Genomic DNA, 16,072 nt, shown 5'->3' on the forward strand with positions numbered 1-16,072 from the left:
CAATGGTCAAAGGGGGAGTTGACCTTTAGGGGGAGTTTTTACCTAATTGTCAAGGGGGAGTTGACTTTTAGGGGGAGTTTTTACTCCTTAAGACTTTTGAGGATTAGTGATATGGGATTATCACTAAGTTGATTGTTGAGTTTAGTATCAAGGGGGAAATTAAGAGTTTCAATGAAAGGTATGGGACTTTCATTAGGAAGAAACTCTTGACCTTGATACCCTCCTTTTTTCTTTTTGATGTGTGTCAAAAAGGGGAGAGTGTTCATTGGAGAGTTATTGGAGAACCCAAGTTAGGTTATCGGGTTAACCTAAGCTAGGGGAAGAATGTCAAGGAATGTTCGAGGAAGAACATTGGAATTCTTTTTGATGTGTGTCAAAAAGGGGGAGAATTATTGGAGAACCCAAGTTAGGTTATCGGGTTAACCTAAGGGGAGAATGTCCAGAGAATGTTCAAGGAAAGAACATTGGACATTGGAAGATGGTTGGAAAACCTAAGTTAGGTTATCAGGTTAACCTAACTTGATTATGGGTTTTGTCAAACATCAAAAAGGGGGAGATTGTTGGTGCAACCTTAGGTCAAGGTTGACCTGGTTGACCCGACTCGAGGTGACTTGACTCGGGTTGTATTTTGATGTTTGACTTGGGAAGATTGTCGGTGCAACCTTAGGTCAAGGTTGACCTAGTTGAGTTGCATGTTGATGTTTGACACTCGTGAGAGAGTTCTATTCTTGATGTGAGACAAGAATAGATGGTTGGGAGTTTATTGGTCCAACCCTAGGTCAAGGATTGACCTGGTTGACCTGAAAAGTCCAAGTATGGAGACTTGGCACTGGGAAAGTCCAAGCAGGGAGCTTGGCACGCGAAAAGTCCAAGTATGGAGACTTGGCACTGGAAAAGTCCAAGCAGGGAGCTTGGCACAGGAAAAGTCCTGGTGAGTGAAGCCAGGCAGTGGGAAAGTCCTAACTGGGATGTTAGGCAGTGTGGAAAGTCCTAACTGGGATGTTAGGCAGTGTGGAAAGTCCTAACTGGGATGTTAGGCAGTGTGGAAAGTCCTGGTGAGTGAAGCCAGGCAGTGAGAAAGTCCTAACTGGGATGTTAGGCAGTGTGAAAACCCTAGTGAGTGAAGCTAGGTGAAAGTCCTGGTGAGTGAAGCCGGGCAAGGGAAAATCCAGATGGATCAAGGGTGATCGGACATCTGGTGATGGGAAGTCCAAGTAGGTCATAGGAGTGACCGGATACTTGGTATGGAGAGAAAAGTCTAAGTGGGCCAAAGGGATTGACCGGACACTTAGCGGGGAGTCCTAGCAGGTCAAGGGAGTGACCGGATGCTAGGCGCAATGTACCAACAGGTCAAGATTGACCGGATGTTGGTTTGGACTTGGTTTGGGCGAAAACCATGAGCTGGATCGATCTGGTGATCGATCCAGTGTCATGAATATTCGATCGGTGCGGTGACCGATCGTAACACATCGATAGCATCTTGTGTGATAACTGATCGATCCGGTGACCGATCGAGTCGATCGAGCGAGCAGGCGAGGCGCAGAGGGGCTGATCGGTCGAGGACCGATCGACAAAGCCTGCGATCGGTCCCGGACCGATCGAAGTTCCTGATCGATGCGTGGACCGATCAGAGGTTCTGATCGGTCCATGGACCGATCAGAACCAAGGCTTCTTCCCGATCGGTCCACGCATCGATCGGGGTTCTAGCCTGACGCAACGCTAGTTTCTTCATTTCTTCTTCACGGTATAAAGGATCGAGGGCATCTTCGTGCTAGAACTCTCTTCTTTTCTTCTCTTACTTGAAGATTTGTTCAATATAAGAGCTCTGTTGAGTTCCTTCCGAAAGCTTCGTGTGAGCTTCCCCGACAATTCTGTTAGGGTTTTTGAAGTCGTTGTTTCATCCGGACTCCAGTCGACGAGAAAGCAAGATTGGTAGAGTGCTTGTGTATTCTTATTGTATTTCTTGCTTATTCTTTGTACTTGTACTCCTGTTTGCTGTTGCAAACAAGTGTGGCGAGGTTTCTCCACCCAGAAGAAGTTTTTATTAGCCGGTTTTCCGGGGACTCATCCACCGACGGATTGATTGGGTTCGTCCACCTTACGGACACGCCGAGGAGTAGGAGCATCATCTCCGAACCTCGTACATCGCTGTGTTAAGGTTTGATATTCTTCCTTTCGTTTCTAGTTTATTTTTCTGCTGCGCTAACGAATTGTAGGAAGAAACGAGCGATTTGGGGCGGCTATTCACACCCCCCTCTCTAGCCGATTACGAACGATCCTAACACTTTGTGGGGTGTTTCTGATTTCCGGCAGCAACCCCATCCTATCGCATTTTGATTTCCAGCAGTGATCCCAGCCGTGAGGTGAAGTTTTATGCTGTGGGTTAGCAGTCAAGGCTGTAATTGTGATCGTGAGGTGCATTAGAACTTGCTGTGGGGTTGTGCTGTGGTTGGACAGTCACTCCATTCAGGGGCTATTGGTTCTTGTAACGACTGTGAGTTTTAGGTAAGGGTTAGGGTTTTGAATTCCGTTGTAGGCGATTGCTACTTGTGTTAGGATTAAATGTTAACTCGGATTCATGTGTAGGTTTTAATTGAAATCGAATAGTGGAATGGTTAAGGCTAATGGAGCTAATCCTAATTGATTTTGAGTTCAATTTAATTAGGGTTCTTGAAGGAAAATAGTTTGGTTTAACTATTTGAGTTATAATTAAACTTAGCTAAATTGTACGATTTATTACAGGACATTGACGCGAGACGAGTATCTCGGAGTCAGATTTGGACCATTTTATCGGAGGCGGGTACTTTTGACTTATTGTCTTTTATATGCATAGTAATGAAATTAACAAGTTGCATTAATTATGTTCCTCATTTGTTTCAGTTAATCACTACCCGATTACCTGTTACCTGCTTGATTGATTGTTTGTTTTGCATTTCGTGTTGTTATCTACCTGATTTCACATGCTCATAGGGGTAGTGATATAACCATGTTTCACCATATTCAGGACCTAGGTTTGATACCTTATTTGAACAGTGTACTTTGATATGATTTGTTCACTATGGTGCACATCATTATATGTCCATAGATTGGTTTTGTATATTACCATGCTTAGTGTCATGCACCATTCGCATGATTGCATGCTGTGTGATAGATTGCTCCATTATTGTCGAGCACATTGTCAGTTTCATCACTGTTCGGTGCTCCGCTGTGACGCTCATGGGTAGCGTGACGCAGCGTGGTAGCACGTCAGTTTGCTCTTCCGGTGCTCCGTTGGTCCGCTCAGGGGTAGTGTGATGCAGTGTGTAGCACGTTAGGGACCCCTCCCCGTCATCGTGTACCGGGAGATGAGAGCATTGCGCTCTCCCATTTATGATTTGGGGTAGGAGTATGTGTGTACTCCGACAGCATCCCGTCCACTCGGTCACTCATCAGGAGTAGTGATGCAGAGTGCACGGTCGTCACAGCCCTACCCACTTGGTCCCACTTCTGTTGTGAGTTGGCTGACTGGCGTCAGGGGTGACCATGACATTGACATCATATGCATGATGCATTTATTGCTTGTGTTTGTGTTTACTGCATTTATATGCTGCATATTGTTTGGATACCTATGTTTGACATGCATACAGGTCTTCTATACCTTTCGGACTGTTTGTCCTGATACCCAGGTCCTGGTTAGTACAGTTTCTCTCCTGTTTACTTCGGTTTGCATTTACCTTTATTTTTATCAGGAAACTGTACACATGATTAGTGCTAGGTGTTATTTCCTTACTTTGCATATCAGTTATACCTGCTGAGTGTTGGACTCACCCCGCCTCCATTGTTGTTATATTTTCAGGTTGAGGCTGTCCGGAGCAGTTCCAGTCGCTAGTCCCCATCTGCACGTAGTGCTAGTCTTTTGTTGGTCTTGAGTTGTTATTTTATCTTAGTTTCTCTATCAGACTTTGTTTTTAGTCTTGTATTGTTTTACTTATGGATATTGTATGGATTCTTATCGTTTGATGGATTTTTGGTATGATTTGGATTTATTCTACTACATGCATGCCTGGACGGCAGAAGAGGTGAGTTCATTGGATTTGAGCTTTACGAGTGTAGTTGAGTAGGGTTGATTTTGAGTCATGGTATTACTGCTTTGGTTTGCTTATATTTATATAAACTGCGTGGTGATGGTTTATTTACATGTTATTATTCCAGCCGCATGTGGCTGAGGTATATGAGGATGTAGAAAAATTTCAGATTGTCCGCCGTACAGGGGAGATGTTGCCGAAATTTTCTCGGACAGGGACTCCTCCGGGGCGTGACATAATTTTTCTATATATTGCTTTTTATACTGTGTTGTGTGTGCTTGTTAGTATGCATGCTAAGTAGGCTAGCATAGTCAAAATTCCTCACTTTAAATAACTAAGTGGGAGAGAGATTTATTTTTTAAATAAATTCCACGGTCTCCATTACTGGTTTATAAGTGATGCAACAAGCTTGCGCGTTGGCTCTGAGTGTCTTCCTCTATATCGGATGAGCTTGTTTGCGGATCACTAGCTTAAACTTCCAGTTTGGATGACTATAGGAAGTTAATTAAGAGCGTGTGATCTTCCCCATCGGAAGGGGCACAATCTTATTAATGGACTTAGTGTCAAGTAATGGTATATACTTAGGCACGTCTAATAGTATCCTCCCCATCGGAGTCACTGCTATTATTTGTGTGGCCGAAGAAAACCAACTATTAATTTGTCAAATAAATAGGTTGACAAGATAATAAAATTAAAAACTCCTCTTACAAATGTTTGATTTTGTATACGTCCACACTATCGTGGCATACAAAATTCAATGGTGTTTGAGATAATTTTATTTTGTTATAAAGATTTATTGACAAGATAATTAATGGGTAAAACCCTCCTCTTACAAATGTTTAAATTTTGTATACGTCCACACTATCATGGCATGCAAAATTTACGGTGTTTGAGGTGTTGATGAATTTAAAATTCAAAAAGTTTTGACCAAATATTTGATCAAAGACAGATCAACTATTAATTTTATTCGTCATAAAGTAAAGTTGACGAGATAATAAAATGGATAAAATCTCTTCTTTGATTTTGTATACGTCCACACTATCGTGGCATACAAAATTCATGGGGATTTTAAAGAATTGATCTTGACCAAATATTTTTGTGATTCTTAGGATTTAAAATGTTTGTCAATCCCCTAGTTGTTATACTATAGAAAAGACTTAGTAGTCTCAATTGTATTGATTGGAAATAGGACTTGGACATTAAGGTTGACTGTCTTCTTAGAACTAAGAAAAATATAAGTGTATTTAATTCATTAGTTGAAACATGTTTAGTGGTGTTATCTACCAGAACCTGGAGTGTGGATACAGATGCCATTAATCATGTCCGCAATTCATTGCAGGGTTCCAAGAAACCCGACAACTAAATGAAAATAAAAACACCGTCCACATGGGCACTACTGTAAAAGTGGCAGCTGTTGCAGTGGGAGATGTTTATCTTTTGATAAGAATAAAACATGGATTTTTGAGTAATTGTCTTTACATACCAAGTTTAGAAAGAACTAGTTTTCAATTTCTAAACTATTCAAAGAACTTGATATTCTACTTCTTTTAATAACAAATTTGTTATCAAGAAAAAGAGGGAAGTTATCTGTTCTGGTATGTTGGTTGGCAATTTATAAATCCAATAACTCCACGATGCAACAAATTGAAATTAGTAACACATCTTCTAACTATAAGAGAAAGAACCTTCAAAATGAACTAAACATATCTTTGGCATCTAAGGCTAGGTTATATTAACTTGAGTAGGATTCAAAGGATAATAATCGATGAACTCTTGGGTTCATTGGTAAAGGAAAATTTTTCAACCTGCGAGTCTTACTTGGAAGGAAAAATAACCAAGAAGCTTTTAAGTCTAAGGGGATTGGAGCCAAAGATATAGGAATAGGTTCATTCTGATTTGTGAAGACCTTTGACTATCCAGGCAAGAGGTTGTTTCAAATATTTCATCTATTTTATAGACAACTATTTGAGATACGGATACATTTACTTGATGTGCCGCAAGTCTAAGTGCTTTGATTTGTTCAAAGAGTACGAGGCTGATGTGGAGAAACGTCAAAGTAAAAGTATCAAGACACTACGGTAAGATCGTAGTGGCAAGTACCTCTTGGGAGAATTTAGGAGTCACTTATCAGAAGTAGGGATTCAATCCCAACTAACTGCACCTGGTACACCCAAACAGAATGGTGTAGTAGAAAGAAGGTATAGGTTCTTATGGAATAATTAGATCGATGATGAGTTATTCAGAAAATTACCAAATTTGTTTTAAGGATATACACTGGAAACGGAAGTGAACATAGTACCTTCTAAGTCAGAACTCTCTACTCCCATAGAATTGCAGATTGGGCGTAAGTCTAGTCTGAAGCATATTCGGATTTGGGAGGTCTGGCACATAAGAGACACTGATAAAGTTGGACAGGAATTCACTTGTTTGTGGGTTATCCTAGAGAAACAAAAGTAGGTTTATAGTCTTAAAAATCAGAAGGTCATTGTTAGCATTAATGACCAATTTTTAGAAAAGGACTATGTAATAAACCACAAGCCCATAAGTAAATTTGTTCTTAAAGAAATTATAAAGGACATGTCTAATCTAGTAACAACTGTACAAGATAAAATATCACAAGAAACTGTAACACGTATCACAATTGATACAGACAGTGCATCATCGTAGTGGGAGGGTTGTCAAACAGCCTAAAAGATTCATGTTTTGGAAAAATCTTTGGACTTGATCCCAAATGAACATGAGTCTGATCCCGGACATATGATGAAACACTCCAAGATAAAGATGCAACATCTTGGCAAAGAGCAATGAATACATAATTAGAATATATGTATTCTAATAAAATTTGGAAGCTTGTAGAACCACCAGATGGTGTAAAAGCCATTGGGTGAAAATAGGTCTACAATAGGAAAAGATGGATAGATAGGAAGGTGGAAACTTTCAAAGCAAGGTTTGATGAAAAAGGAAACTTTTTCACTGGTAGTCATGCTTAAGTCTATCCGGATTCTTTTATCTATTTGGCAAGTGGATGTTAAGACAGCATTCCTTAATGGAAGTCTTGAAGAAAGCATCCATATAAAGCAACCAGAAGGGATCATTGCAAAGGGCAAAGAGCATCTTGTGTGAGCTCAATCAGTCTATGGACTGAGACAAATCTTCAGTAGATAACATGGTGTGTGGTGTCACACACAGAGGATCATGTTATCAGTACCTTATAAATTATAAATAGTAGCTCACGATCAAAATGGAAAGGAACAAACCATTGGAAGGTCGTAGTGTAATTAGGTATTAGTTTATCTTAACTATATAATTACACTAGTACACTTAGAGTGTATTGAGTAGGACCATTAGAGGTCGTTTCTTTTATACTGACTTTGTAAAGGAACAAAGACCTCAATTATTATGGAAGTGTGTGCTCTTAATCCTAATATAATAACAAGCACATATATTTGATATTTATTTCTTTAATTTATCAATGGGTGAAATTTAGTTCGATAAATCAATAAGCCCGATAAGTTGGGAAATGATATCACTTATAGTGTGTGTTGTTGATTATAGAAGGAAACTGTGTCCTAGTAATCTAGGTTGAGAATGCCCCCAAGAGGAGCTCATAAGGATTGTCATGTTAAACCCTGCAGGTAGACTTAGTCCGACATGACGATAAGGTTGAGTGGTACTACTCTTGGACTAAGATATTAATTAAATGAGTTGTCAGTAACTCACTTAATTAGTGGACATTCGACATCTTAAACACAGGGAGACTAACACACTAATAATAAGAAGGAGCCCAAAATGTAATTTGGGATTGGTGCGGTAGTTCAATAATAGTTCTCTAGTGGAATGAATTATTATTGATAAAATTAAGTTGTGTGTTCGGGGCGAACACGGGATGCTTAATTTTATCGGGAGACCAAAACCAATTCCTCCTCTCGGTCCCTATCGTAGGCTCTTGTATATAGAGATTTATACCCACCATATACCCACCTTCTTACCCATCCAATGGGGCCGGCCAAGCTAGCTTGGAACCCAAGCTAGGGCCGGCCAAGACCAAGTGGATGAGCCAAGTTGGTGGCCGGCCAAAGCTTGGGTCCCAAGCTTAGGTGGCCGGCCACTAGAGTATTAAAAGGATTTTTATTAAAATTATTTCTTATGTGGATATCAAGGTTTTTAAAAGAGAGTTTAAAAATTAAAAATTTCCTTTTATAGCTTTCTACAAGAGATTAAGAGAAGAGATTAATCTCTTTCCTTATTTGTAGATTAAAAGGATGGTTTTATTTTTTGGTAAAAACTTTCCTTATTTGTAAATCATCTACATGTTTAAAAGAAAGTTTAAAATTTGAAATCTTTCCTTATTTGTTGATTAAAAGGTGGATTTTAAATTTTTAAGAAAACTTTCCTTTTTAACCATGTTCATGATTTAAAAGAGAGTTTAAAATTAAATATTCTCTTTTATAAGTTTTTACAAAAGATTAAGAAAAGATTTGATATCTTTCCTTATTTGTAGATTAAAAGAGATTTTAATAACTTTCTTTTTATCCATATGTTAAAACAAAGATTTTAATTTATTAAATTTCTTTTTTATAAACCAATCATGAAGGGATAAAAATTATTAGAGAAATTTTATTTTAAAATTTCTGGAAACAAATTAGGAAGGTTTTAATTCTTGATTGAATTAAATTTCCTTTGCTTAGATTATTGTGGCCGGCCATATTGATTAATAAAAGAGAAATTGATTTTATATCAATTAAATTTATTTTTCATGACAAAGGAATTAAGGAAGTTTTTATTAAAATTTCTTTATTTGCCAAGACCAAGGATTATAAAAGAGTGGGTAGAGGTGCCTTCATTAGAAGAACTCTATTCTATTTTTCTCCCTCTTTTTCTTCCTTGGTGTGGCCGGCCATCCTCTCCTCCTCTCTTCTCTTTGATGGCCGAACCTCATCCTTCTTGTGGAGATTCATATGGTGGTCGGATCAAGTTTAGAGAAGAAGAAGAAGAAGGAGAGAAAGAAAGCTTTGTTTCTAGCATCCCTTGGAGCATGGTGGTGGTGGCCGAATCTCTTCATCCTAGGAGAAGTTTTGATGGCCGAAACTTGCAAGGAAGAAGAAGGTGCTTGGTGGTTCTCATCTCGAAAGGTCGTTGCCCACACAACGTCTGAGGTTAGAAGAGGAATACGGTAGAAGACCTAGAGGTTTTTGTTTGCAAAAGAAAAAGGTATACTAGTATTTAATTTCCGCATCATACTAGTTTTATTTCTTTGTAAAAATACCAAATACAAGAGGCATGCGATTCTAGTATTTCGAATTTATTTTCGATGTTGTGTTCTTTTTTTTTTCCTTGTGATTTAATTGTTCTTTTCGGTTGACCTAAAGTTATTTAAGGAAATTAAATATTAACTTTCCTTAAAAGGCTTTGTCTAGTCGGTGGTGGTTGTTCCCATATCCAAGAAGGTCATGTGCCTCGCCACGTCAGTACTGGAAGCCAATTTTGGAAATAGATATTTAATTGTCTTCGTAACCTAGGTGATTTGGATCAAACGTGTTAAGTTCCGCAGGAGATCCAAGTCTAAACCTAAAAGAACAAATAAGTTAAATTTAGGATCAAACGTGTAAAGTTCCGCAGGCGATGCAAGTTTAATTTAAAAGAACACATGGTAGCTAGGAAAAGGTTCAGACCTTTGTATAAAATTTTTGTACAGTGGAACCGTTAGGCTTTCTGAGTAGCAACCAACAAGAAGACCCTCAAGACGAGAGCGAGGTGACTCCAGCCTTGGCGAGTGAGGGGGTGGCCAGCCGGACACCCAATGGCGGAGCGGCTGGCAGATCACATCCTACATCCGAACGACATCCGGTCATTCAAGTCGAGGGGGCATCGGGCTCGGCCTCCTCAGGAGTGCCACTGATCAGGCACAAGAGGCGCTAGGTGGAGCCTTCATCATGCTCCGCATCTTCGATGGTGCGGTCTGCCGAGCAGGTTGAAACTTCGACTCCCGCTCCCACTCAAGAGATTACTACCCCCATATCATCTGACCGGACGTCATCATTGTCCGGTCTGTCGCAAGGGACTGTTTGCGCGCTGCCAGTGGCCTTCATGCCACCACCATCCAAGGTCAAAAAGTCGGGCATTCGTCCGGCATCTTCATCTCGACCGTCCGGACGAGTGACCATTGCCCAGTCAGCCCCAAGCGGCCAGTGCTATATTACGGTGGTTCTTCACCTGCCGACCGAAGAAGGGTGCGAGTCGGCTGGCGCTGCATCCCGAGCCCCCGAGCACCAAATAATTATCCAGTGGTCGCTTGTATAGATATGGGCTGATGCCCGAGCCCGTGCGGCGGTGATGCCTCTTGGGGCGCTTGCGAACTACCACACTCAAATGTCTACTTGGGTAAGTGTTGTGTTTTATTGTACTTTCTCAATCTAATCTCCGGTCGACGTTAATACTTTCCTGATTATTCACAGTATTGGGTAGAGAGTTTGACCATATGCCAGAGGCTCGTCTTTTTGGAGAAGGAAGTCAAGAAGATGAAGGCGTCGAGCAGCCAATCTTCCACCTCTCAAGAGCAGACAAATGCCGAGGTGGTGAAGCTAAAGGTCGACCTGGCAAAGAGCACTGCACTGCTCGAGGCCGAACGGGGAAAGAGTACAAAGTAGGTCACTCTACTGGCTTGGCTTAACAAGTAGGTCACCACCTTTGACGCCAAGATCGAATCAGCCAATGAGAGGAAGCTTCGGGCCATCGAAGACCTTGACCTGAAGAATAAAGAGGTTCGGGCTCTCGCTAAGAAGCTCAAAGAAGCCGAAGATTTTTTTGTTGCCGAACGGAACAGCTGATCGGTCGAAGAAACCACCCTTCGAGGTCAACTCGCCACGAAGAATAATGAGCTGGCCACTGCGAAGGATGAGCTGGAGGCCTCCCGAATGACTTTAAAGACCTATCAATGTAACACCCTACCCTCCTCACTACTAGTCTGTGAGGGTGGAGCGCTACTGATCTACTAACTTTTCTTATCTAATATTGCACACATGTAATTATCAATACATAAACTCTCTAAACATGCGACTGATGGCAGCGGAAAACATAACCAACTTATCTCTACATTCTACTCCAGCATATGAACACAACTAAAACTATACATTAATCTAATCATGCTGAAATATATGTATTAATCTGAACATGCATGCAACCATTATACAACTCAGATAATAGGTCTAATGTGCATAACAATTTAAATGAGAGAATTCTAAATACATGGCAATCTTAATAAATTCTTATGTTAATCCCAAGGCTTCTATAGTCCAGGCATCACACATCCGTCCGCACCTCCTTGTCGTCTTCCTTTGCTATAACTTTTCCTTTCCTTTATCTGCAGTAAGAGGAAAATGCATCTATAAGCAAAATTGCTTAGTAAGCGCTATCTAACTCACAAAACTCGAGTATGTATGTAAGCTGAAAGAAATCTAGAAACTGAATGCTCATCTAATAGCAAAAGAAACATAGCATATTGAATTACTAAACATGTAAGCAAATCTAAACAACATGTCAGTATATAAGAAAACTAAACTTGTTGAATTTTAAACTTATGTGAAGCTTATTTCTTTTGTTTAAAAACTTATACTTTAATACTTCAAAATAATAATAACTTCTTTCTTGGGCCCAGGCTTAGTACCAAAGCGCGCTCCCTAATAGCAACTGGGGTAGAGACCCACCAGCCCTACGAGGGTAAAGACCTCGGTCTTACCAGGGCCAAGACCTCGGAATTGGTCACCTGGATTTGTTTAACGACAACCTCGGAAGTCGGGTACTAGCCTCTTAAAAAAGTAAAATACTTGTTATCTTTTATTACTTCTAATATATAATGCCTCGGCATTTTAACAAACATCCTGTGTGCCAAAATCTCTAAAGTCTTGACTTTGAGATCTACTTAAGGGCTTGGCCTTTTTCTTTCTTTTCTTTATCTTTCTTATATTTCTCTTAAACTCAAAATACTGTAATACTTAACAAGATCTGCACTATGATACTTAACAAAAATTGCAATGCTAATCATAATAGAGTTCAAGCTTGGTACGGTAACAAAAGAAATCAAACCGCATGCTAGAATAAAGAGACTCAAATCTGTAATGCTGAGCAATCAAAAATCTGCAAATCTAATTAAGCTACTAGAGATCTAATTGGAACTTCCAATGCTAAACCATCAAAACTGCAATGCTAAACAATTCAAAATCTGCAATGTTAAACAAATCAAAATCTGTTCACATGCATATCATCACTAAAAAAAACCTGCTGAAGCTTTAACAACCCACGGCATGCTCACTAAGACTTATAGCAGTGTATATCTATAAACATAGCACAAAAACCGAATTGCACAACAACCTTTTCATGCACAACCCGAACTGCACAGCAACTCCAAACCTAAGGTCGTTCATGTCAAAAACATAGCACAACCAACACTAAAACCTGCTGAAGCTTAAATTCTATGTAAACTTGTTGAAAGACTCCTACTTTCACAAAGCAACAGAAATCAATGCTTGTTGAAACTATCTATAGTGCCACAACAAGGAAGCAAAAGAAACCCAACATGCTACACATAGCTATTCATAACTAACCAATTTGTTAAACTCCAAATCTAACAATTCTGCATTAAGTTTCATAGCAGCAACCTTCAAAAAACAACCCGAAACTTGAAAGGCTTAATATGAACCGACTGTGCACGTTGAGATAGCAACAAATAAAAACAATCTAAGCATAAGGTGCAGATTATAAGAGCTGGGAAATCTAACTACATGCTTAGTCCTTTTCGAATCTCTTCTCTTCTTCTTTATAAAACTCACGGCAACAACTTAAAAAAACAAACCTCCTCCAAAACATACTTCAAAACCAAAAACACGAAGCCAACATGAATCCGAAGCTACTCTACTGCAGGTGAGGAAGCTCTTACCTTGCGTTCTTGGACTCACTACCGAAGAAGAAGGCTCCTAGGGTTTCTGCTAGCTCACGATTTCGGCTCCTCCTCGTGCCCACGAACTCTCCTCGACGAGGAGATCGTGATAGTGGAGAAAACCCTTCGGATTGGACCATTGGCTGACCATCGGAGATGAGCCCTAACCTTCCTTGCTTTCCGCCCGAGCACAGCCATCGCACGAAGAAGAGGAGAGGAGAAGAAGTTAGGTCACGGAAAAACAGAGCATCAACTTATCCCTCTTTATAACTTAGTATTTCTGTTATGGCTTAAGATCAATTCGTTTTTAATTTGTTCACAAAACACCTGGTGAATGTTTGGCTATCGCGCTTCGCCTAAATCTCTGACCGGGTCAGAGGTCGTGGGTTCGAACCTCAGCCGAATCCCTTTTATTTCTATTTATTTTCTGTTTATTAACTACTACTTAAATAAATTTCACTCTTCCTTTAATCAGCAACGCCCGCTTGGGCACCTGGTCAGCCGAGACAATTAAAGGCTTTGCTTAACCGGAGGTCTCCTGTTCGAACCTCCGCTTAATTTCTTTATTTTTTTTGCAACTTGTTTCTTTTGGTAAAAATACCAAACGAACTCCAAAAATTGCATTAAAATATTCTAAAAATTTCTAAAAATCTCTAGAATATTTCTATGGTATTTCTAAATATTTTTAAGTACTATTAGGACTTGTATGGATCGTGATGTTTCGATAGAGGGGGGGATGAATATCGATTAAAACTTTCGTTCGAAAAGAGTTAAGCGCACAGCGGAAATAGAGTAAAGACAAAGTAAGAAATCAAGGCAAGGCTAACACAGTTCGATTTTACTTGGTTCGGAGCCTGTGTCGACTCCTACTCCAAGGCCTGCACTCGTCGAGTGCTTTCGTTGGGCAATCCACTAGCAGTTCGAATATTTGATTACAGTAAGTTAAGTACAGAAGTGCTAATGAAAATAAAACAAAGCTTATACCGACAAAGGAGGAAATTAAAAGAACAGGAGCGAGTTGTCGGAGCTTTGTTAGTGTCGCAGGAGCGCAAAGCAGTAGGGCAAGCAGTAGAAGATCTCTTTCTCAATTGTTGTTCTGAAGCTCCCCTCTGACCCTCCTTTTATATGAGGCTCGGGGCACCCCGGATCCCTTCCGGGCGCCCTGGTGAGACGTGGCAGGTCCAACCAACGAGCTCCACGTGGCGACGCGCGATCTGAATAAAAATCACCTCCCGGGCGCCCGGATCCCTTCCGAGCGCCCGGACCTCCGGGCGCCCGGATCACCTTTCTCCAGAAACCAGCTTTCCTGCAAGACAAGGTTAGTCCGAGGTGTATAAATAGTGTATATCCTGTAAAATAGAGTGTTAGTACAGTTCATAAGTTTGACATAGAAAGTATGACATAGACTCCGTCTTTCCGAGACCGGAATCTAGTCACGATCTCGACTTTGAGATCCGAAATGGATCTAAGCTGGATCGACGCCTAATGTCCCCTTTCCTCACAGTCACTCCCTTCCAGTGACTTACCTTCACTTACCTGCCAGACGTCCGGTCAGCCCTTCGACCCGTCTGGACTTCTTGCCAAGCGTCCGGTCAGCCCGTCGACCTAGCTGGATTTCTTGTCAGACATCCGGTCAGCCCGTCGACCTGTCTGGACTTCATCTGCACACTCGATCAGAGTGTTAGATCACAACAAGCCTAACTTAATCCGATTTATCATTCATCAAAACCCGAGTTAGACCGTTAGTGCTAACCGCACCAACAATCTCCCCCTTTTTGATGGAATGACAACTTGATTAAGTTAGTAAAAATATGTGAGTAAACAGGTTAAACATTTTGTTCTGTTCTAGCATGAAGTTTAAGTTAGTTTTTAATTTTATTTTATTTTTCTAACTTAACTACCTATCCCTCCCCCTTTGGCATTCATCAAACAAGGATATAATTTTAACATACAGAATACATAAAAAAATGAGGGAAATGATGTCAAGTTAACTTGGGGGAGTTTTTAATTTCACCACATAGTAATTTAATTTTTGTAACCTAACTAAGTTTTGAAAAATAACGAATTTAGCAACATAACTTAGTATATTTTGAGTTCTAAATGCTAATTTTCAAGTATAAGTCTAATTTTAAAACATAAGTATCCAAGTTTCAAGAAATTGAATTTTCAAAATAAGTTTCAACTTGGAATTCTTTACAAACATGAGTTTTCAAAATTTTAACATTGAGTTTGTAAATCTACTTTTCAAGGCTACTTAAAATTTATTTTTCAAGTCTAAGTTTGCAAAATCCAGATTTTCAAAATGAAGTTAAGTTTAATTTTCAAATCAAACTTTAAAGCTAGATCCAATTATTGAAATTTTCAAAATAAGCTTGTAAAGTTAAAACACCGTTTTAAACATAAGTTTTATAAAGATTATTTTGCAAAAGTAAGATTTTCAAAACCAAGTTTATTAGTGTTTACAAAGATAAGTCAGATTTGTTAAATATATTTAAAATATTTTTAAGAAAGTATTTTTTTTAAAAAAACCAAACATAAATATGAGACTAATTAATCCTCCCCTTAAACCTGACATCTAAAATAGCTGTCTAACCAATTAGTTACTTACTGACTATCAGAAGATGGCAGCTTTCACTTGGTTAGTCAAGTTAAGTTCATTGTGATCAGTTAGTGGTTAACTAAGTTGAATAACTTAACTTGATTAATGTAAGTTTTGTATTTAACGCCCAGACTTATATCGATGCACTGACATAAGCATCTTAAGTTCAGGCAATTGGCCTATACATCTCACCCCTTTCTAAGTTTGTCAATCACAAGCAAGGTAATCCTAGGGTGTTGGTGAGATGCTCAAATACTAGTCCTGGGGGAACATGATTTCTAAGGGGATTTTTCTAGTCTAAGGCTAAAGTTGTTTTGAAATTCTAAAAGTTGGAAGGTTTTAAAACAAATGAAAACAAATTTAACCTAGAATTTAAAACAGTCAATTTGAAAGCAATTTTGAAATTTGAAAATCCTAGTCTATTAAACACATTCCTAACTGTCTACGCAGATTGCTAAATTCACTTTCAGGCAGTGG

This window comes from Zingiber officinale, chromosome 9B (genome assembly GCF_018446385.1).
Source record: "Zingiber officinale cultivar Zhangliang chromosome 9B, Zo_v1.1, whole genome shotgun sequence".
In the NCBI taxonomy this organism is placed as follows: Eukaryota; Viridiplantae; Streptophyta; class Magnoliopsida; order Zingiberales; family Zingiberaceae; genus Zingiber; species Zingiber officinale.